Here is a 23017-nt window from a genome sequence, read left to right as displayed (position 1 = left end):
GTGATGCCTGGCCTGCAGTAAACCAGGAACTGGTCTTTGCCCTGGAGAAGCTCACGGGGATCGTCCTCTTCTCAGGCAGCAGGGACCAGAATGGGTTACAGGAAAGGTGTCCCCTTGCTTCCCTCCCCAGGTCTGAGGAGTCACAGTAAATTCTGCTGAAGGATTTGCCCCTGTGTTGACTGCCAAAGGGTGGGGCCAGAGGAAGGAAGGCTGTGGGGAGGAGGGGGAAGGGCCACGTCATTGTGGCCTGGACCTCAGAGGGCTGAAAAGGCAAGAGGGAGAACAGGCTTGTCTCCAGCAAGTCGAAATAGCCATACCGTGGAGGGTGCCGCGATACATGCCAAGTCCGCATGGGATACATACGTATCCACTTCATATTCAACGTTGTTGTTCAGTCACTCAGTGACTCTTTGCGACCCCATGGACTGCAGCACATCAGGCTTTTCCATCCTTCACCATCTCCCTGAGTTTGCTCAGATTCATGTCTACTGAGTCTATGATGCCATCCAAGTATCTCATCCTCTGCCGCCCCCTTCGCCTCCTGCCCTGAATCTTTCCCAACATCAGGGTCTTTTCCAATGAGTCAGCTCTTCACATCAGGTGGCCGAAGTATTGGAGCTTCAGCTTCAGCATCAGTCCTTCCAATGAATATTCAGGATTGATTGCCTTTAGGATTGACTGGTTTTATCTCCTTGCAGTCCAAGGGAATCTCAACAGTCATCTCCAGTACCACCGTTTGAAAGCATCAATTCTTCAGCACTCGGCCTTCTTTATGGTCTCTCACGTCCGTATATGACATTAGCTCCAGCAAAACATCGACCTCAGTTATAATAGCTTCCATATTAAAGAAGAGAAAAACTGAAGTTCAAAAAAGTGGGGATGAGGTCTCTAGGGTCATACAAGTACTAACAGAGCCAAGGTTTGAATGCAGCTCTTCCAGAATCCCAAGCACGGGTGCTGTCTGGACTGTGGTATGCTGGTAAACGTTAACAGCCAGCTCTCAAGGGAAAAAAGTAGGTCTGTATATAAATATGTATGTTTACGATAAATTTTACTGATTATAAATGATATGTAGCAGATACTCTGGGGCTTCCCTGGTGGCTCAGTGGTAAAGAATCCACCTGCCAGTGCGGGAGACTCGGGTTCGATCCCTGGGCTGGGAAGATCCCTTGGAGGAGGGCACGGTAACCCACTCCAGTATTCTTGCCTGGAGAATCCCATGGACAGAGGAGCCTGGTGAGCTAATAGTCCTTGGGGTCAAAAAACAGCTGGACACGACTTAGCAACTAAACAAAAACAACAACAAAGCAGACAGCTTACAAATCAGACTTCAACACACAACACTCTACTGTAAATTCCATACCATGGTGGTTTCTGGGCAACTTGCTACTTCTTACAACCGATGATGTGAGTGTCTGTTGGTATCTTTGTTTATCTTAATAAGAGGGAAACGTGAAACACGTGAAACACGGAATATGGATGTTGAAACTTCAAGGGTCCATCAAAATGTAACAAAGTAATTAGGAAGGGCTGAATCTGAGAATTTGTTACCTTTGTTTTGACTATCACTTATTCATTGTAATTTTATAGGACTGATTTCTTTTTTAAAAAACATTTAATTTTTAAAAATTATTTATTGGCAGCACTGGGTCTTAGTCGCGGCGCCCAGGATCTCCGATCTTCCTGGAGGCATGCGTGCAGGATCTTTAGTTGCTGCATGTGAGATCTAGTTCCCTAAGCTGGGGTTGAACCCCAGGCCCCTGGCGTTGGGAGCAAGGAGTCTTAGCCATGGGACCACCAGAGATGTCTCTACAGGATTGATTTCTAATAGTGGCTCATAAAATTCCTGAAATGTTAACGGCTGTCTGGAAGCCATCATGAGCCATATCAACATATGGCCAGTATTGCCCCCTCTCATATATGAGTGGGTGGGTGGGAGGGGGACAGACACAGGTGGCCGTCATGTTGGAGTCCCAGGAGTCATGCACCCTGGCTACTTTGAGGCTTGGGAGACGGAGGCCAGTTCCAGCCCCTGGAAATAGTCTTGACATCAGAGGACCCTTGTCCACAATGGCCTCTCTGCCTCGGGTGCTGTCCAGCTGCCCCAGGTCACTGGTGATTGTGCTTGGAACTCGGCTATTTCTGTCTGTGGTGCTGGTGTTTCTCCCAGCCTCCAGGTGTGTGGATGGGGCGGGGATGGGGAAGGATAAGAAAGTATTTTCAGGGATTCGACTGAATGCCTGTATCCACTCACCCCGTGTCATCCGTTCAGCTGCGGAAGATGCTAAAACTCACTGCCCTTTACATTCGCTGCTCCAGGAAAGCTTCTTCCACCCCTTCCTCCCTTCTCCAGCCCCTATCCCTCCCTCTCTTTTTTTCTCTCTCCCTTTTTCTTTCCTCCATCTCCTCTCCCTCACTCCTTCGCTTCTCTCTCCATCTCTCACCTCTCTCCCCTCTCCCTCCTTTTTCCTCTCTCAGTAAAATTTTCACAGAAATGTAATATACACACAGGCCATTGCGCATGTCATAAATGTTCCACTTATTCAATATTCTTGAGAGTCCCTTGGACTGCAAGGAGATCCAACCAGTCCATCCTAAAGCAGATCAGTCCTGGGTGTTCATTGGAAGGACTGATGCTAATGCTGAAACTCCAATACTTTGGCCACCTCATGCGAAGAGCTGACTCATTGGAAAAGACCCTGATGCTGGAAAAGATTGAGGGCAGGAGGAGAAAGGGACGACAGAGGATGAGATGGTTGGACAGCATTACCGACTCAATGGACATGGGTTTGGGTGGACTCCGGGAGTTGGTGATGGACAGGGAGGCCTGGCGTGCTGCTGTTCATAGGGTCACAAAGAGCCAGACATGACTGAGTGGCTGAATTGAACTGAACTGATTCAACATTCACAATTTCAACACCTCTGAAGAACCAGCACCCAGAGAAGCAGAATGTTCCCAGTGCCCCCTTCCAGACATCCTACACACACACACACACACACACACACACACACACACGCTGTGGTCCCCTTTGCCTGGCAAAGCAATAAAGCTACTCTTTTCTACTTCACCCCAAACTCTGTCTCCAACATTTTATTTGGCACCTGTTTGCAGAAGCCCATCCCTACAGTTCAGTTCTGACGCGGTCTAGAGTCCACATTGGGTTCCATGAGGTTAAGAAGGGCTCAGTCCCCTCAAGACTGCTCTCTCCCCCACCTCACACGCTGATCCCAACTCCAGATAGTCACCTGTGCCTCTGACTGACTATAAACCAGAGTTTCCTGTGGCATCTCCTCTCTGGGTTTATTAATTTGCTAGAGCAGCTCAGGGAACTCTGGACACCCATTTATTCACGACATTACTGGGTTATTACAGAGGATATGAATCAACGGCTAGAGACACATAGGGTGAGGTCTGAACAAAAGGTCTTCTGTGCTGTTAAACAACACAAATCCAACTGAGTGATTTAAAGATCAAACTGGCTTGCTCGAATAACTCATGAATCAGACAGCATCCCATCTAGCAAATGGAAAGGAACTTCACTGAGCCGCAGGAAAGGAAAGGTTTTTAAAGGTGGAGGTAGTGGGCAAGGAGGTGGGGATTATCAGCAAAGAATGCATTGTTTCAGGCAAGGTCAACCCCTGTGCCAGGCAAAGTACCCTGCCTAACTTGTTGTCTGACCACTTTGTTTTGAAATAAATCAATCTGCAAAAGGACTTGGTGTTTTCCCTTGCTTTCTGCAAAAGATCACTCACAAATTGCCCTTCATTGTGTAATGCGCATTCTTAACGCACTGGCAAAAGAAAGAACTCAAAATGAGTATCACCTGGTCTTGTTATCAAACGTCCTTCACCCACTCCACTGTTTTTCCTCCATCATCTTCTCTCCCTTCATGTCACCCCTAAAGTTTTTGCATTTTCAATGCAAAGAAGTTTACCCATCTCATTTGCACTCTTGACTCCTAGAAAAGCATTTTAATTTCCAAGAAATGTAAACTCTTCAATGCCCAACTAAGATGTGGCTATGGAAAATAAGGAACAACTAATAAAGTCAAGAGGCTTACCTGGTGGCTCAGTGGTAAAGAATCCACTTGCCAGTGCTGGAGACAAGGGCTCCATCCCTGCCTGGAGAAGGAAATGGCAACCCACTCCAGTGTTCTTGTCTGGGAAATCCCCTGGACAGAGAAGCCTGGCATGCCACAGCCCATGGGGTCACAAAAGAGTCAGACATGACTTAGCGACTAAATCACAACAATGAAGACGAGACAGCGAACTAGGAGGCTTGAAAGAGAATAAGTGCTTCCAAAGGCGCCTCCAGGGCAGGGAACTCTTACTATCCCCACCCACTGGCCTTGGTTGCAATACAATAGCACTTGTTGAATATCCTCTCCAGTATTCTTTTAATTGGAGTATAATTGCTTTACAATATTGTGCTAATTTCTGCTGTACAACAACATGAACTAGCTATTTTTGTTCAGTCACTAAGTCGTGTCCGACTCTTTGCAACCCCATGGACTGCAGCATGCCAGGCTTCCCTGTCCATCACTATCTCCCGGAGTTTGCTCAAACTCATGTCCATTGAGTTGGTGATGCCATCCACCCATCTCATCCTCTGTCTCCCCCTTCTCCTCCTGCCCTCATTCTTTTCCAGCAGCAGGATCTTTTCCAATGAGTCTTCTGTTTGCATCAGGTGGGCAAAGTATTGGAGGTTGAGTTTCAGCATCCATCCTTCCAATGAATATTCAGGGTTGATTTCCTTTAGGATTGACTGGTTTGATCTCCTTGCTTTCCAAGGGACTCTCAAGAGTCTTCTCCAGCATTGCAATTTGAAAGCATCAATTCTTTGGTGCCCAGCCTTCTTTATGGTCCAACTCTCATACCTGTACATGACTACTGGAAAAAAACACAGCTTTGACTATATGAACCTTTGTCGTCAAAGTGACGTGTAGAATACTAACCACGAAGTTGGCTCAGCTGGTAAAGAATATGCCTGCAATGTGGGAGACCTGGGTTTGATCCCTGGGTTGGGAAGATCCCCTGGAGAAGGGAGCTGCTACCCACTCCAGTATTCTGGCCTGGAGAATTGCATGGGCTGTATAGTCCTTGGGGTTGCAAAGAGTAGGACACGACTGAGTGACTTCTAGACCTGATTGAGTCTAAAATTCCAAAATAAAACTTTGGCACTGTCCTCTTTAGGAAGGATGGGTCTACTTCTATTTGAGAACAAGAATACATAAAGATGCTGGGTAGACAAAAGGGTAGGATGAGGTATAGACTGGCAGCTTCCCGCTCAATATTCATGCCTCTTCCTTGTGGCCAGATGTGGGTAAAAATTCATCTGCCTAAAACAATAGGTTTTTCAGCCATCCTTTCAGTTCAGTCGCTCAGTCGTGTCCGACTCTGCGACCCCATGAATCCCAGCACGCCAGGCCTCCCTGTCCATCACCAACTCCTGGAGTTCACTCAAACTCATGTCCATCGAGTTGCTGATGCCATCCAGCCATCTCATCCTCTGTCGTCCCCTTCTCCTCTTGCCCCAAATCCCTCCCAGCATCAGAGTCTTTTCCAATGAGTCAACTCTTCACATGAGATGCCCAAAGTACTGGAGTTTCAGCTTCAGCATCAGTCCTTCCAAAGAACACCCAGGACTGATCTCCTTTAGAATGGACTGGTTGGATCTCCTTGCAGTCCAAGGGACTCTCAAGAGTCTTCTCCAACACCACAGTTCAAAAGCATCAATTCTTCGGCGCTCAGCCTTCTTCACAGTCCAACTCTCACATCCATTCATGACCACTGGAAAAACCATAGCCTTGACTAGACAGACCTTTGTTGGCAAAGTAATGTCTCTGCTTTTGAATATGCTGTCTAGGTTGGTCATAACTTTCCTTCCAAGGAGTAAGCATCTTTTAATTTCATGGCTGCAGTCACCATCTGCAGTGATTTTGGAGCCCAAAAAAATAAAGTCTAACACTGTTTCCACTGTTTCACCATCTATTTCCCCTGAAGTGATGGGACCAGATGCCATGATCTTAGTTTTCTGAATATTGAGCTTTAAACCAAACTTTTCACTCTCCTCTTTCACTTTTATCAAGAGGCTCTTTAGTTCTTCACTTTCTGCCATAAAGGTGGTGTCATCTGCATATCTGAGGTTATTGATATTTCTCCCAGCAATCTTGATTCCAGCTTGTGCTTCATCCAGCTCGGCGTTTCTCATGATGTACTCTGCATATAAGTTAAATAAGCAGGGTGACAATATACAGCCTTGACATATTCCTTTTCCTATTTGGAACCAGTCTGTTGTTTCATGTCCAGTTCTAACTGTTGCTTCCTGACCTGTATACAGGTTTCTCAAGAGGCAGGTCAGGTGGTCTGGAATTCCCATCTCTTTCAGAATTTTCCATAGTTTATTGTGATCCACACAGTCAAAGGCTTTGGCATAGTCAATAAAGCAGAAATAGATGTTTTTCTGGAACTCTCTTGCTTTTTCCATGATCCAGCGGATATTGGCAATTTGATCTCTGGTTCCTCTGCCTTCTCTAAAACCAGCTTGATCATCTGGAAGTTCATGGTTCACATATTGCTGAAGCCTGGCTTGGAGAATTTTGAGCATTACTTTACTAGCGTGTGAGATGACTGCAATTGTGCGGTAGTTTGAGCATTCCTTCCAAGCAATGAGATGCAACTGTTGTATCACATCAATTCATAATTAGGACGGGGAGAGCTGAGGAGTCAGAAGGCAGCAGCAGTAAACAATCCGGGCATGACTCGGTTTGGTGTGGTGTCACTCAGTTTGTCCCAATGGGTAATGAAAACTAACTCGTTAGGAACCAAGCGCCACCTGGTGGCTCCTAAGACACAAAGCAGGGAAATATGAGTCGCCTCACCCTCAGTTCTCTGAAGCTGAAGCTCCAAAACTTTGGCCACCTGATGCGAAGAGCCCACTCATTGGAAAAGATCTTGATGCTGGGAGAGATTGAAGGCAAAAGGAGAAGGAGGTGACAGAGGATGAGATGGTTAGATAACATCACTGACTCAATGGATATGAATCTGAGCCAAGTCTGGGAGATAGTGAACGACAGAGGAGCCTGGCATGCTGCAGTCCATGGGGTCGCAAAGAGTTGGACACAACTTAGCGACTGAATAACAAGCACAGCACTCTGACTTCATTGGGAGAGAATGTTTAGGAGAGTTAAATTATTTTCCATGGGAGCTTCTAGAGTGAATCTCTAAGTGCATCTGAACGAGAAACTTTTTTTTTTCTTTCTCTTTATGGTTTATCACAGAATAGTGCAATACAATAAGACCTTGTTTATCCAAGGAACTTTTTTTTTTAAAGTAATCTAGGAAGTCCCCTTCATTCCAGAATGTACATTCCAGAGACTGGAGATCTCTCAAGCATCTCATCCCACCCTAAGAGTTACCACGGCTACAAGATAAGAGAGAACCTAGGTAAATGTTTTATAACCTGGGGACGCTGTGGATTGTTCAACTGTGTTTTCCCCCCTCACATTCCCATCTCATGCCCCTCCAGGTGGCAAATACCATCCAGGTAACTGTTTCCCAAAAGCTGATTTACAGCCGATGCTGCTCCATCAAAATCGCCTGGGGGGGGGGGTATTTTTTTTAACTAATTAATTACGTTATTTATTTTTGGCTGTGCTGGAACTTCCTTCCTGCATGGACTTATCCCTACTCACGGAGAGCGGGGGCTACTCTCTAGGTGTGGTAGCAGCCTTCTCATTGCTTTGGCTTCTCTTGTTGAGGAGCACAGGCTCTAAGACCCATGGGCTTCAGGCGTTGCAGCTCCCGGGTTCTAGAGCACAGGCTCAATAGTTGTGGCGCACGGGCTTAGTTGCTCCTGGCCTGTGGGATCTTCCCGGATCAGGGACTGAACCCCTGTCTCCTATACTGTCGGGTGGATTCTTTACCACCAGGGAAAGCCGGGGAGGTACTTTTAAAAAATACAGGTTAGGGACTTCCCTGGCAGTCCAGTGATTAAGATCTTGCAGTTCCACTACAGAGGGCATGGGTTCAACCCTGGTCAGGGAACTAAGATCCCATATGACTCATGTCCTGACCAAAAGATAAAAACCAATAAACCAGACTAATTAGAAACCCGAAGGATCAAAAGACAGCAAAAGTGAAACAGCTCTGGTGTGACCTGATGATGGTACTCATGTCACCAAAACTCAGAACTCAGTTTCCACCTAGGCTTCCCTGGTGGCTCAGCCGGTAAAGACTCTGCCTGCAATGTGGGAGACCTGGGTTCGTTTCCTGGGTTGGCAAGATCTCCTGGAGAAGGGAAAGGCTACACACTCCAGTATTCTGGCCTGGAGAATTGCATGGACTGTATAGTCCACGGGGTCGCAAAGAGTCGGACACGGCTGAGCGACCTTCACTCACTTCCACCTAGTGCTTGCTTGGAGCTAGGACACATGATTGAGGTTTTGCTAAACGTCACTAAGAGAGCCTCAGGAGAACCTTATAGTCTCCGTCAGCTTCTCCAGAGTGAGTTTTCAGGGACCTCCAGAATAAATAACCTTCCAAGAAATCCCAATATCCTTACCTGGAATGTATTTCAGGAGACCGGCCCTTACCTCACCCGAAAACTTACTGTTACTAGACAGATGAAAATTATTATTATACACTTTATGGCGATCTGTGACTTTTTTTTTCTTCTGTCTGTGCTGTGTGGTATGTAGGATCTCAGGTCCCCGACCAGGGATCGAACCCTCACCCCCAGCAGTAGAAGCCTGAAGTCTTAACCACTGGACTGCCAGGGAAGTCCTTGTGATCAGTGATCTTTGATGTTGCAATTGAAAAGAAAATTATGACTTGCTGAAGTCTCAGGTGATGGTTAGTATTTTTTTTAGTGAAAAATCATTTTTAATTGAAGTATAGTTGATTTACAATATTATTTCAGGTATACAGCAAAGTGATTTAGTTATATTTATACATAATTTCTTCAGATAAGCAAAAAACATATTTCAATCTCAAGGTATGTAAATTGCTTTTTAAGGTTTAATACCGTTGCACACTTAACCCACTACAGTATAATGTAAACATAACTTTTTTTTTTTGCCATGATAGCAGGATCTTAGTTCCCTGACCAGGTATTAAAACCAGGGCCATGGCAATGAAAGCGCCTAGTTCTAACCAACCACTGGACTACCAAATAACTCCCCAAGCATAACTTTTATATGCACTTGGAAGTCAAAACTTTTGTGTGATTCACTTTATTGCAATATTGTCTTTATTGTTGTGATCTGGAAAAAACCTGCAATATCTCTGAGGTATTCCCTGTACTCTGCTTATTAGCCTTTCTTTGGGTTCACAATATTTTTTAGTCATTCTATTTTTGCTCTTTACTTTTGCCCTTGACTGGTTTGGAAGACACACATCCTGCTTCTACTCTGTTAATGATTAAACATGCATTCTTTAAAAAAAATTTTTTTTTTTTTACTGAAGTAGAACTGATTTACAATGTTGCATTAATTTCTGCTGTACAGCAAAGTGATTCAGTTATACATACAGATACAGTCTTTTTCATATTCTTTTCTACTATGGTTTATCACAGGGTATTGAATAGAGTTCCCTGTGCTATACAGTAGGCCCTTGTTTATCCACTCTGTATATAAAAGTTTCTGAGTAGTACTCAGTTATCTAAAAATGCTGCTGCTGCTGCTAAATCACTTCAGTCATATCCAACTCTGTGCAACCCCATAGACGGCAGCCCACCAGGCTCCCCTGTCCCTGGGATTCTCCAGGCAAGAACACTGGAGTGGGTTGCCATTTCCTTCTCCAATGCAGGAAAGTGAAAAGTGAAGTTGCTCAGTTGTGTCCGACTCTTCATGACCCCATGGGTTGCAGCCTACTAGGCTCCTCTGTCCATGGGATTTTCCAGGCAAGAGTACTGGAGTGGGGTGCCACTGCCTTCTCTGCATCTAATAATGAGATAGCAAGAACTGTGAGACATTTTATGTCATCACCATTACCATTGCCTAAGTATTCATCATGCAGAATATCATGTGCCAGACTGGAAGTGGACAGACTACCCTTACATAGGCCTAAGATGGGTGATATTTAGTATAAAATTAATGTGTTAGTTTTCTGATTTATAACTTTGCTTCTCTCTCATTGTTGGAGAAACTGCGAATCAGCCTATCACCATAGGTGTTTTTTGTTTGTTTTGTTTTGACCACACTTCCTGGCTTGTGGGGTGTTACAGGGATTGAACCCAGGCTCTCAACAGTAAGAGTGTAAGAATCCTAACCACTGGATTGCCAGGGAATTTCCCCTTATGACTTTCTTAATAACATTTTCTTTTCTCTAGTATATAAAACATAAAAAATACGGAGTTAGTCAACTGTTTATGTTATTGGTAAAGCTTCTGGTCAACAGAAATCTATTAGTAGTTAAGTTCTGAGGGAATCAAGTTATATATGGATTCCCAAATGCATAGGGGATCAGCACCTCTAAACCCTGCACTGTTCAAAGGTCAACTGCACTAGCTTTTTTTAAAAAAATAACTATTTATTGGCTTTTCTGGGTCTTCATGGCTTTGCATGGCTTCATGACATGACTAAGTGACTGAGCATGCAGGCAGGAGGTCAGGAAGATGGAGCCTTCAGGAGGACTGGTGAGGTAGAAATTGATTTATTCAAATGGGAAAACAGACTTATAGAACTTGACGCTTTATCTAAAGTCAGACAAACTAGTGGAAAAACTGACATAAAAAGCTAGGATTCATTTGATTTCAAGCGCTTACAAACACATGTGTACACTGGCTGCCTCACACACACATAAACATATATTTACGGCAGTTCAGTTCAGTTGCTCAGTCGTGTCTGACTCTTTGCGACCCCATGGACTGCAGCACGCCAGCCCTCCCTGTCCATCACCAACTCCCGGAGTCTACTCAAACTCATGTACACCAAGTTGGCAATGCCATCCAACCATCTCATCCTCTGTCGTCCCCTTCTCCCGTCTTCAATCTTTCCCAGCATCACGGTCTTTTCAAATGAGTCAGCTCTTTGCATCAGGTGGCCAAAGTATTGGAGTTTCTGCTTCAACATCAGTCCTTCCACTGAATATTGAGGACTGATTTCCTTTAGAATGGACTGGCTGGATCTCCTTGCAGTCCAAGGGACCCTCAAGAGTCTTCTCCAACAACACAGTTCAAAAGCATCAATTCTTCAGCACTCAGCTTTCTTTATAGTCCAATTCTCACATCCATACATGACTACTGGAAAAATCATAGCCTTGACTAGACGGACCTTTGTTGATTTTAACAATTCGTGGATCTAAGTGGCAGCTTTACTGCAGAACATTTTGCTATTCTTTCAATTTTTCTGTATGCTTGAAATTCTTCAGTCTAAAATGTTGGGAAAGAAAGTACCCCAGTGCTCAGTATACACCCAAATATCTGTCCACCTGAGGTCTCTATGCTCCAACCCTCTCAGCCTTTCCTAAGGATACCCACACAGCTCTGCATCCTGCACTTGACTGTCGCCCCCATTCACGGTTCTCCAGACATCTCTTTTCATCGGGACCACTAGGCCCTCTGAAGCTCAAACCCCAACAATGGGTATTCCAATGAATGACCCCCAAGCCCTATTCTCAACAACAGCACCCAGACGGGTCCCTTGATCACTGGCTCTTCCATTGCCTGTCTCCACTGTCTGGGGGCTGGGGGCTTAGGGACTAGGAGGTGCGAGCTGGAGCTGACCTGTCACTGTCTCTGGTGTCTTCCTCAACCCCACTCCCCAAGACTGATGCCGGCCCAAACCACCCACAACGCCCTTCAAACTCCGAGGATGCCTTAAACAATAATCATCCATGAGTACCCACCACACACCACATCTCAAGCCACAGAATTTCCACTACGAGGGATTCTAAAAGCCACTCGCAGAAATCTCAAGTAACGTCAAAGACCAATTCCGCGACCTTAAGCTCGGGGAAGCCAAGCTTCTGACAGTTCCGTTTCCGCTGACGTGAGTGGCAGGTCTCTGCTGTCACTCACATTCCAGGCCACTTTGGAAGTGAGCGAGGGTTTCTGACGCCTGGAGGGAACTAGCGCCGTGCAATATGGCCACGTCAACGCCCTTCTGTTTTGATGGGAGCTGCCATCTTGGCTTGTGCGTTGCCGTTCTGGATCACGTGACCTACTGAGAGCTGAGTTGGACACTGGGGCTGACCAGGCCGGCAACGCGCCAATCCAAGCGATTCTTTCTCTTTGACGTTTTTCATTTTGGGCACTTCCATCTAGCATTTCAGCAGCCAAATAAATAAATGTTACAAAAGAAAAATCTTAAAAAAGAGAGGGAGTACTATCCTAAGACCTACCACTTTATCTCCTTCTCTTTCACCTGCTGGGTCTTCAGTGATGAACTCAATTGTTTTAGTCTTTTTCTACAGGCATTAGAGAACTTCAGTCTTAAATTTGACCAACCTAAAGGACTGTGGTTGTCTGGTCCCAAGATCTGATAACCACGTGCAAGTTTACATAGTGGGGGGCCTGATTCTGAACCTGGTCGTATGATTTTCAAATATAATGAAGGCTCTGTTGTTGCTTTACATGGTATATTTGTTTTTTTCGCCTTTTTGGATTCAGGAAACCTCATTGTGGCTTTCTTGGCTAAAACTCTTATTGAAACTAGGCTTCTCTTTTTCAGTTTGCAGATGTTCTTCAGTATCTGGTCTTCTTTCTTTCCCAATACCACACTCTCAAAAGACTGGCATCATGAAGACCTTGTGGCTTGTAGGAAAATATTTTTATTATTGCTGCTGCTGCTAAAATGCTTCAGTCGTGTCGGACTCTGTGCGACCCCATAGACGGCAGCCCACCAGGCTCCTCCGTCCATGGGGTTTTCCAGGCAAGAGTACTGGAGTGGGGTGCCATCGCCTTCTCCGATTTTTTTTTTTTTTTTTAAAATTAGGAGATTCTAATTGAGGTATTTGGGAGTGAAGGATCGTGATGTCTGCAATTTACTAATAGTTCAGCCAAAAGTAAATTGGAGAGAAGACAGAGGGAGATGGATAGATACATGATAGCTAGAAGATATACACAAAGCAAAATGGCAAAATTTAACATTTATTGAATTTATGTGATAGTATAAGGATGTCCATGGTATTATGAGTTTCTATATATGTAAGAACATTCTTATAATAAGAAACTTGTGAGAAGCTACTGGTGACTGGTTTTGGATGATATGTAACTGATTTGGAAGTGATTTGCTTTTTGTGCAGCAGGAAGTTGGAGAAGAAAGTAGAGTTTCTATTTATTATATCTCAGATCACTGTAGAAATGTTCTCAGCATTCATCCAATAAGAACCCATTTTGTACCCATCTCTGGAAAGAACCAGTTTCCTGTTTAGTATCCTGAAATTAAAACCTTTGAGGAAGAAAATAATTTGATGCTATTTGGAGTTTGTTGACCTAATTGTATACATAGATTGTTTTCATCAAATTTGGAAGTTTTTTTTTTTTTTTTTTTGCCACACTGGGTGGCTTGCAGGATCTTAGCTCTTCAACTAAAGACTGAACCCAGGCCCTCAGCAGTGAAAGTGCAGAGTCCTAACCACTGCGAATTCCCTTTGTCATTATTTCTTCAGATGTTCTTTATGCCCACTATTGTCTCTCCCCTGCTTCTAGGACTTCCATTATGTATATGTCAGTATGCTTGAGAGTGTACCATGAATTTCTGAGGCTCTGTTTACTTTTTCTTTTTCACTTTTTTCTCTTTGACTTTTCCCTGTTTATCACACTGGATAATCTTTATTGACTGATCTTCATGTTTACCTGTCTTCTACAACTGAAATCTGCTGTGAAGCCCCTCTAGTAAATTCTCTCTCTCTTTTTTCATCATCTCTTTGTTGATATTCTGCATTTCATGCAACATCATTATCATACTTTCCTTCAGTTTTTCAGAGATGGTTTCTTTTAGTTCCTTGACTATATTTATAATAGCTGATTTAATGTCTTTGTGTAGTAAATCTAATATATGAGACTGCTCAGTGACAATGTCTATGGATTACTTTTTTCCTGTGTAAAGGTAAAAAGTAATACTTTCCTGTGCTTTGTGTATCACAACTTTCTATTGAAGCTAGACATTTTATTATTACTATTTTTGGCCACACTGTGCATTATGTGGAATCTTTAGTTCCCCAACTTAAGTTCCCCAACTAGAGATTGAACCTATACATGCCCCTTGCATTGGGAGGCAGTCTTAACTGGAGGAGAAGATCCTGAATACAACTGAATAATTGCCCTAGTAAACCATTCAAAATTTTGATGTGTCCCCAAATTATGTCTATCCAACTTCACTTTCACCAACTGTTTCAAAGAAAAAACAATCACAAAGCATCAAGATAATACTAACACCTATACAGAATTGTATTCATTTGATTATTTGTCTGCCTTCTTAGTGAAGCTGAAAGCTTCTATATGGTTAAGTCAGTGTCTTCTAAATCTTTCCATCATCATCAAGATACATTCCAGTATCTTGAGTGTATGTGTCACGTGCTAGACATCCATATATCCTTGCTTTGAATAAGTGAATAACCAGATTATGTGAAGAAAAGAGAAACTGTTTTGAATGGGCTATTAGTTGTTTGGGGTTTTTTCTTTTCACCATTTAAGAGCAGAATCTTGGTGCTTGGAGATCTCCAAGCAACAATATCAGGGGGCTCAGGGAGGGATAACATGCAGCTAGAAAGGTGGTAGTGTGCTGCCTCCAGAGGTGAGACTTAGAAAAAACACTATAGATTGTAAGGAGAGAACTGGTGAAGTAAAACAAAATGAAGGTGCTTGCTAGAAGCCGGACGGTTTGAGCGGCTTTTGCCTCAGGAGAGAAGCTGTGGCAGTTTCTGAGGGTGTGAGTATGCTTCACTCGCTGGTGGTGTCTTTGCAGGAGAAGGACCATATAAACACTGGCCCCAGTCACGAGTCCCATGAACACAGCATCTGGGAAAGTCATGATAATGGTGTATTTTGCAGCACTAGACATTTCAGGATTTTTCAAAGAACACAGCCCATAATCCCGTAGCTTGATTGAATTGTGAGTATGCTGAGAAGCCTCTAAATTTATAGGGACAAAGACATTTATCAGCAGGTTGGAGATCCAACAAAGGAAGCAGGAAGAAAGGATGTTCTTCCAAGCTCTGTCCTTGAGCCTCATCCACCCACCAGTTCTGGGGCTGATGGTGATTTCCCGAAAACTGTTCAAGAGGCAAGTGGTGCAGAGAGAAAGACTTTGGGCTAGTCTATGGATGTAATAGACAAGTTTACACCCCATGTTGCCCAGGATGTGTGTCATTCCCCAGATAAAAATCATCTGGGGGATCCCCTTGAAGAGAAGAACCAAAAAGTTGGCTACTGCCATGTTGGTGATAATCAAGTGTATGGGCTTCAGGGTACAGCCAGTGCAGGATGTAGAACCATAAGTTGAGAGAAGAAAGGTGTTTCCCAGGACCCCAAGCCCCGTCTGGACCAGGAAGAGTAGCCTCAGGATCGAGTCACCAAAAATCATTCTCATGAGATCATGGGAGGAAGCAGCTCAGAAAAGAACCTGAGGGTCATGAAGTTAGAACTCAGAGTGATAGCACTAATCACAGATCTGCTCCACTATTCCCAGTTCTGATAGGGAGTCTTGGGCCCTTAGGAACTCCCTTTCTGAGGATAGAGATTAAAGATGGCCACTCAGAGTGGCCATCTTGGCATATGTCTGCTTATGCTCACACAGCCATGCAAAATGGTTCATTATTTAGTCCATTACCCAAATCCTTCAGTGTATGTGTTGAGGTCATAAGCGCCAAGGTATAAACTCTTATATTTCATTACAAAAACTCTTCTTAAACATCTACTATATGCCAGGACAGGTTGTCGGTGCACAGATATACAAAAATTAGCTGACCTGGATCATTGTTCCAAAGGGCAGGGAGCCTAGTGTGGGTGACACCTATATAAAATACAATGAGATAAAATAGAAATCACACAAAAATGAATAAAGGATATAAATAGTATTGTGGATACGTGTGTCAGAGATTCTAGCACTTAAAGAATCTGTGATAATATATAGACATTTTAATTTAGTAAAACTGCTCTCCCAAATTATTAAACTAATATGTGCATCTCCTATTAAGGAATAAAATAATTACAAAGACATAGAGAGGAAAAAGTTCATCTGTGTCCTCTGTCTCTCATTTCTAGTCTTATTCCTCTCTCCCCTGAGATAATCATATATTTTAGGTGTGCATTCTTTCACACCCATTCACACACAAAGTGTGCATGTGTGTGTGTTAGCAATCAGTAATAATAAGTATAGGACTAAATGTGCCACTTATGTTTAGAAATTTAAAACATTCTCTCTCATAAAACATGGACCAAAGGGGGAAAAAAAATCATACTGAAAACCTGACACTAAGAAAACAATATACTGTGGCCATGTGAGACAAGGAATGCAAGGAATTTTATTACTGAAATTCACCATATATATACATATATATATATATATCTTGATATTATAAAATCCCCTTGATATATCTAAGAAGAAAATTCATATGACTATCTTCATTGATGTTAAAAAAGCCTTTGACAAAAATTAACCACATCATTTTTTTTTAAAAAAACCACTCTAGGATATAGGAGTTTATGGATACCTCCTTGGCATGATTATGAATTTATATACTAGCTCTTTACTGAAGGGGAAATATTGCCAGAACAAAGCAAGGAGGAATGGTATTTCAATTAGTAATTCATATTGTCCTCTAAATGTAAGTCAATATAATCATACAACAGAAAACAAATAAGCATAAGCATTTTAAAAGAAGTAAAATTATTCTTGCATATGATGTGATGGTATAGCATGAAAACCCTAGAGAATCCATGTTGAAACTAATTCAACTAATAAAATAATTTATGGGAATTCCCTAGCAGTCCAGTGGTTAGGACTCTGCCCTGTCACTGCCCATTGTGGAGCGCCTGGATTCAATCCCTGGTCAGGGAACTAAGATTCCCTCAAGCCCCATGAATAAACAAATAATAAATTTTGGAAGGTAGAAAGCTTTAAAATTAATATATGAGTCATATACACATATAACAATCAGATTATGTAATGGAAGAGAAACTTTATTTACAAAACCAATGAAGATTTATAATTTTTTAGGGATAAACTTAACAAAAACAGAAAATATCAAAGTAATATCAAAGTCAATATAATATCAAAGTAATACCAAAGTCAATATAATATCAAAGAAAATATCAAAGTCAAGTGAAAGGACATTCCATGCTTTCTAAACATTCTAAAGACATCAGTTCTCTCTAAGATAATTTTAAAATTTAATGGACCTAGTAAAAATAACAACAAGCTTTTTTTCTGGAACCAAATGAGTTGGTTTTTTAAATTACATGGAAAGTAACATGCAAGATTAGGTAGGAAGAGCATAAAAGAAGTGTGATGGGCTATGGAGTAGTTCTAGCAGGTGTTAAAACATAATTCAAAATCTCTGTAATTAAAAGGGTTGTACTTGCATGTTTGTGTGTGTGTGCCCAGTCATGTCCAATTCTTTGCAACTCCAAGGACCTAGCCTGCCAGTCTCCTCTGTTCATGGGATTTCCCAGACAAGAATACTGGATGGGTTGCCATTTCCTTCTCCAGGGGATCTTCCCGACCTGGGAATCTAACCCATATCTCCTGCACTGGTAGGTAGTTCTTCACCACTGAGCCACTAGGGAAGCTGAACTAACTGTATATTCATTAAAAAATATAATATAACATATATATAATATACAGGCTTCCCTGGTGGCTCAGCTGGTAAAGAATCCGCCTGCAATGCAGGAGACCTGGGTTCAATCCCTGGGTTAGGAAGACCGCCCTGGAGAAGGGAACAGCTACCCACCCAATATTCTGGCCTGGAGAATTCCATGGACTGTATATTCCATGGGGTCACAAAGAGTCAGACATGACTGAGCAACTTTCACTTTTCTTTCATATAATGTACATATAATATATATAATTATATAATATATATAGTATATGTATCTTATATTATGTGTGGGTTCTTTACCACTGTGCTACCTGGGAAGCCCGTACTCACATACAGATGGACAAACTGAGCAGTAGAACAGATGAAAGATCAAAATCTTTTAAAATGGAGCCCTCAATATATTATGTATAAGAGACTATAGGTGAATTCCTCTATGACCCGGACATAGGGAAAGGCTTTCTAACTATGACTGAATATCAAAAGACAATAAAATATTGATAAAATCAACTATATAAAGGTTAAAAAGAAAGTTTTCATGAAACACTATAAGTAAAATAAAAGACAAAGAACAGTTTCTGCTTCTGTTAATAGCTGGGCAAATTCTACAAATAACAATCATAGACCCTGAACAAAAGATACATATATACATATATTTATTTATTTATGTTATATTATTTATATTTTTAAATGAGTATCTATAGAGTTAGTTCAGCTTCCCTGGTGGCTCAGTGGTGAAGAACTGTCTGCCAATGCAGGAGATGTGGGTTAGATCCCTGGGTTGGGAAGATCCCTGGAAAAGGAAATGTCAACCCACTCCAGTATTCTCGCCTGGGAAATCCCACAGACAGATGAGCCTGGCGGGCTACAGTCCATGGGGTCACAAAAGAGTTGGACACAACTGAGCAACTAAAAAACAACAGAAGTAGTTCACTAAAGAGTGAACAACTGCAGGCAAATCCTGCTGGGATGACACTTGGAAGAAGCACGAGTTTGCTTTTCTTTCTTTCTTTTTTTAAATGACTCTTCCTGAGGGCAGGCTAGCCCAAATAGATTTCCCATAATCCTACTGGTCTAAAGAACCAAACGACAGGATAACCACAGAGGCTGCAAAGTAAAATAAAAAAATCTTAAAAAAAAAAAGGAAGAAAAGAAAAAAAGAGAGCCAGAAAAGTGTGACCATAAATCTTAACCAGTCTTAATCCAAGACTCTGGCTGACCCCTGAACGTGCTTGCATAGGGCCAGATAGCAAACAGCCCACCATAGCGTGCTGCAGTCCAGCACACTTCTAGAACTGCAGGTTTTAAGGATCCTGTCTTTATCCGCTTTACTACAGATGATAAGTTTCTGCAATAGGACTCAAGATGTCTCTTGATTTTGCCTTTTCCACTGGATGCTTGGTGCTTCAGGGGTTTCTCTTTAATGGAGAAAAAAATTTAAACTGACAGCAAGGACAAGGGGAAAAAAAAGTCTTGAGTGTTTCAAATGCCACAGGGGCAAGCATCAGGCAGAAATAAATATGAAAACGAAAATGGAATTCTGAAGATCAGGTCAAGCACTGGTGAGTCAGGCATGGTTAGACTTCTCTTTGGAGTCAGGGACTGTGACATTTGAGAAAGCTGCCAGCTGTTAAGAGCACTGGAAATAAACCCTGAATCTTCAAGGAGACCGACGTGAAGACAGTTTAAAAAAAAAAAAAAGGAAGAATGGCCTTAGAAGAGGCCTATTCACCCAAAGGGGAATTCTTTGAGAGGTAAAAGAATTGGAAGTGATTAGGAAGACAGAAGTAATTAACAGAGCTATCAATTTCTGTAGCCTCCCTGGTAGCTCAGCTGGTAAAGAACTACCTGCAATGTAGGAAACCTGGAATCGATCACAGGCTTGGGAAGATCCCCTGGAGAAGGGAACAGCTACCCACTCCAGTATTCTGGCCTTGAGAATTCCATGGACTGTACAGACCATGGAGTCCTAAAGAGCTGGACACAACTGAGCGACTTTCCCTTTTTCTTTTCACCAACTTCTGTATTTTTTTTTTTTAATTTAATATGCACAGGCTTAGTTGCTCTGTGGCATGTGAGATCTTCCCAGATCAGGGATCGAACCTGTGTCTCCAGCATTGGCAGGCAGATTCTCTACCACTGAGTCACAAGGGAAGCCCCAATTTCTGTATTTTCAACTCACTTCCCAATAAGTGGCTCACAGTCCATTCAGAGAATATACCAGGAGATACAATTTATTGATGAGCTTTTGCACATAGGGCCAAGAATAGGCCCTTATAAGTTAAAATTGAATGTTCAGTGTCAAAGATCATTATCCCATGAATATTATTATCCTATTTTACATGGATGGAAAATGAGCCAGAGAGACTTTTTTTAACCTTCTCAAGGTCACTCAGTTCCAGTAAATTGCAGCCTAGCTCTGATGTGACCCAAGGTATGTACTTCCGATTTTTTAAAAAATAAATTCATTCTTTAGTCTTGAAGCCAGATTGGTTTCTCCTTTGCTACTAAAGTTTACTCAATATGTTAAGTGAATCAGTGGGTAATTCAAATCCTACTAGCCTATTTTAAGAAGGCAATTGTTTTTTTTTTCCGCTGCACCACTCGGCTTGCAGGGTCTTAGTCCCCCAACCAGGGACTGAACCAGGGCCCTGGCAGTGAAAGTGCTGAATCTTAACCACTGGACAGGGAATTCCCAGAGGCAGTTTTTTTGTCCTACCCTGTTGTTTATGCTACTGTATAGCACAGAGAACTAAATATCCTGTGATAAACCATCATGGAAAATAATTTATAAAGTTATACACACACACACACACATATAACTGAATCACTTTGCCGTACAGCTGAAATTAATACTGTATATCAACCACACTTCAATAAATTTTTTAAAAAAGCAGTCCCCTCTCCTGCCTTTTAAGGTCTAAGAGGCACTTTCACAAAGCTAAAGCAAAAAAAAAAAAAGAAAAAAAGAAAGAAAAATACTGATCTGTGTTGTAAAGGGGTTATTCTTCTCTACTATGGAAATCTTTGCTAAGAAGAAACTCCTAAACGCATCAATAGCCTTTACTGAATAAGACATCATGTTTGGATGTACTGTCTCATTTTTCGTAAGTATTTTAGGATTAAATCACTGGTAGGTTGGTAAATGTGGGCATGGTCTAGGCAGTCTTTCTGTCTCTGTCTCACACACACAAATACACCAAATCATTCAGATCCATCCTACAAAATCTCCAAAACACCATCAGATGGAATTGGGAAATCAACACAGAATCACCAAGATGGGGTGGAATTTGATGAGCTGTTGCAGTGTGTGTCTCTCTAGCTGCAAAATATTGGCTCTAGCATCATGCAGGTGAGACCATCATGACCACCATTTACCAGAGACTTGCTGTGCACCTGCCTGTCACCCTCTTAAACATTCAGCCACCCTGCTCACTATTCAGAATGATATTGTCCTAATCCCGGCTCACTGGCTGGGAGGCTGAGACTTGCTGTCAGGAGTCCCCGGTCCCCCAGATTGTAGGAGGCAGAACCAGGAATTGAAGATAAGCTGCTCCTGCCCCCAAAGACTGGACTCACTCAGTGTTGCTTTGAAGCTGTGCCTTTTGGTGAAAAGCATGTATGATATTACAACCCCACTAGGTCCCACGCCTGTCCATTTCTCCAGGTCCCTCCAGGTTGTGGAATCGGCCTGTGAGGCAATAGTGGAGCAGTGTGAGTGTGAGTGCCCATGTGTGTGCAGAGAACAGGGGCCACGGTTCAAGAGTCTACATGTTAACCCTGAACTCTAGACATCAAAATGTCTCAACTCTGGGTCCAGCGCCAAGTGGTTTGGGTTGATGGAAAATCTTATCTACAATCTTAAGGGGCAAGAGCAGGAGGGAGAAAAGCAACCCTTACTCTCAGGCTGGGCACAGCCTGGGCAATGCCCATTCCCCTTCCAGCTGAGTACCCACTGCCCTCCCCTGCCTGCTCTGGGGGTCTCTGCTGTTACACCTGCCCCATCACTCACTCAGCCCAGGAAGGAGTCCAGCTGAGACAAAGCTGTCCTGAGACACAAGGGGGAAAAGCCGCTGTCCCACCCAGTTCCCCAGCTGCCCTCTCCTCCTGGACACTATCTCCCTCACCTTGTTGGAGTCTGAGCCATAAGGACACACTCACCAAGGTAGATCACTGCTGCTGGAACGGGCAGCAGGACTGTGGTTGTCAGTAAATATGTGCCACGCAAGCCATGGCAGCTATGTCTTGAGATCCCCTGAGTTCATCTCCCCCCCTAAAGAGTTGCAATTACCCTGGCACTTGCAAGGCACTGACAGCTTCTGCAGAGGGACCGAGGTACCTCTGCAAAGAAGCTGTCAATGTTAGTCCCAAGACAAGTCAGCATCCGCAGTCCCTGGGGATTAAGACAGAACTAATTAAAAGCAGGTGCAGCTGAGGGCAACATTTTCCTGCCCCCACTGCAGTGAATCCTGTGTGTCCAAGGGAGCACAGGACAGACAGGGCACTCAGCGTTGTGCTGGGATGGCAAAGTGGATCCTCAAATCCTGCCCCTCCTCCCCGCCCCTGTGAACCAGGGTCACAGAGATGAGACCTGTCATGTTCGTGTTGGACTCTGAGCTGTGGCGTTTTAAGAGGGAACAGTAAATCTGACTCCGTATTAGATCTGTTTCTTCCTCAACATTGTGCTCTCTTGCCTGTGCTTAGTCATAATGCACATTTTGCAAAAGAATGTTGCTTAGAACCTGAAATATATAGGACAGCCCATCCTCAAGACTCTGACCATTAAGCCTGTGCTCTGCAACAAGAGAAGCCACCACAATGAGAAGCCCGTGTGCCGCACCTCGGGAGCAGTTCCCACTCTCTGCAACTAGAGAAAGCCTGCACAAAGCAGTGAAGACCTAATGCAGTCAAAAATACTTCTACCCTAACTTGTTGAGTGCCTACTCTATGTAATACAATTCATATAGTTCCACTTGCTCTTTTTTTCCTTCCACTGCCCAGGGTTAACTGTACACTTGTCTTCATGTTTATTTTTATAGTTTATGTGTATGTGAAATAAAATTCACACTTTATGGTAAGACAAGAAATATGTGTTTTTTTATATTATTATTTTTTGGCTGTGGCACGAGCCTTATGGGATTTTAGTTCCCCAAGCAGGGATCAAACTCCAGCCCTTGACAGTGAGAGCATGGAGTCCTCACAGATGGACCACCAGGGAATTCCCAGAAAAATTTAAACATAAAAAATTTTTCCTGTC

The sequence above is a fragment of the Bos mutus genome, chromosome 18 (genome assembly GCF_027580195.1).
Source record: "Bos mutus isolate GX-2022 chromosome 18, NWIPB_WYAK_1.1, whole genome shotgun sequence".
In the NCBI taxonomy this organism is placed as follows: domain Eukaryota; kingdom Metazoa; phylum Chordata; class Mammalia; order Artiodactyla; family Bovidae; genus Bos; species Bos mutus.
Note: the sequence above shows the minus strand (reverse complement) of the source record.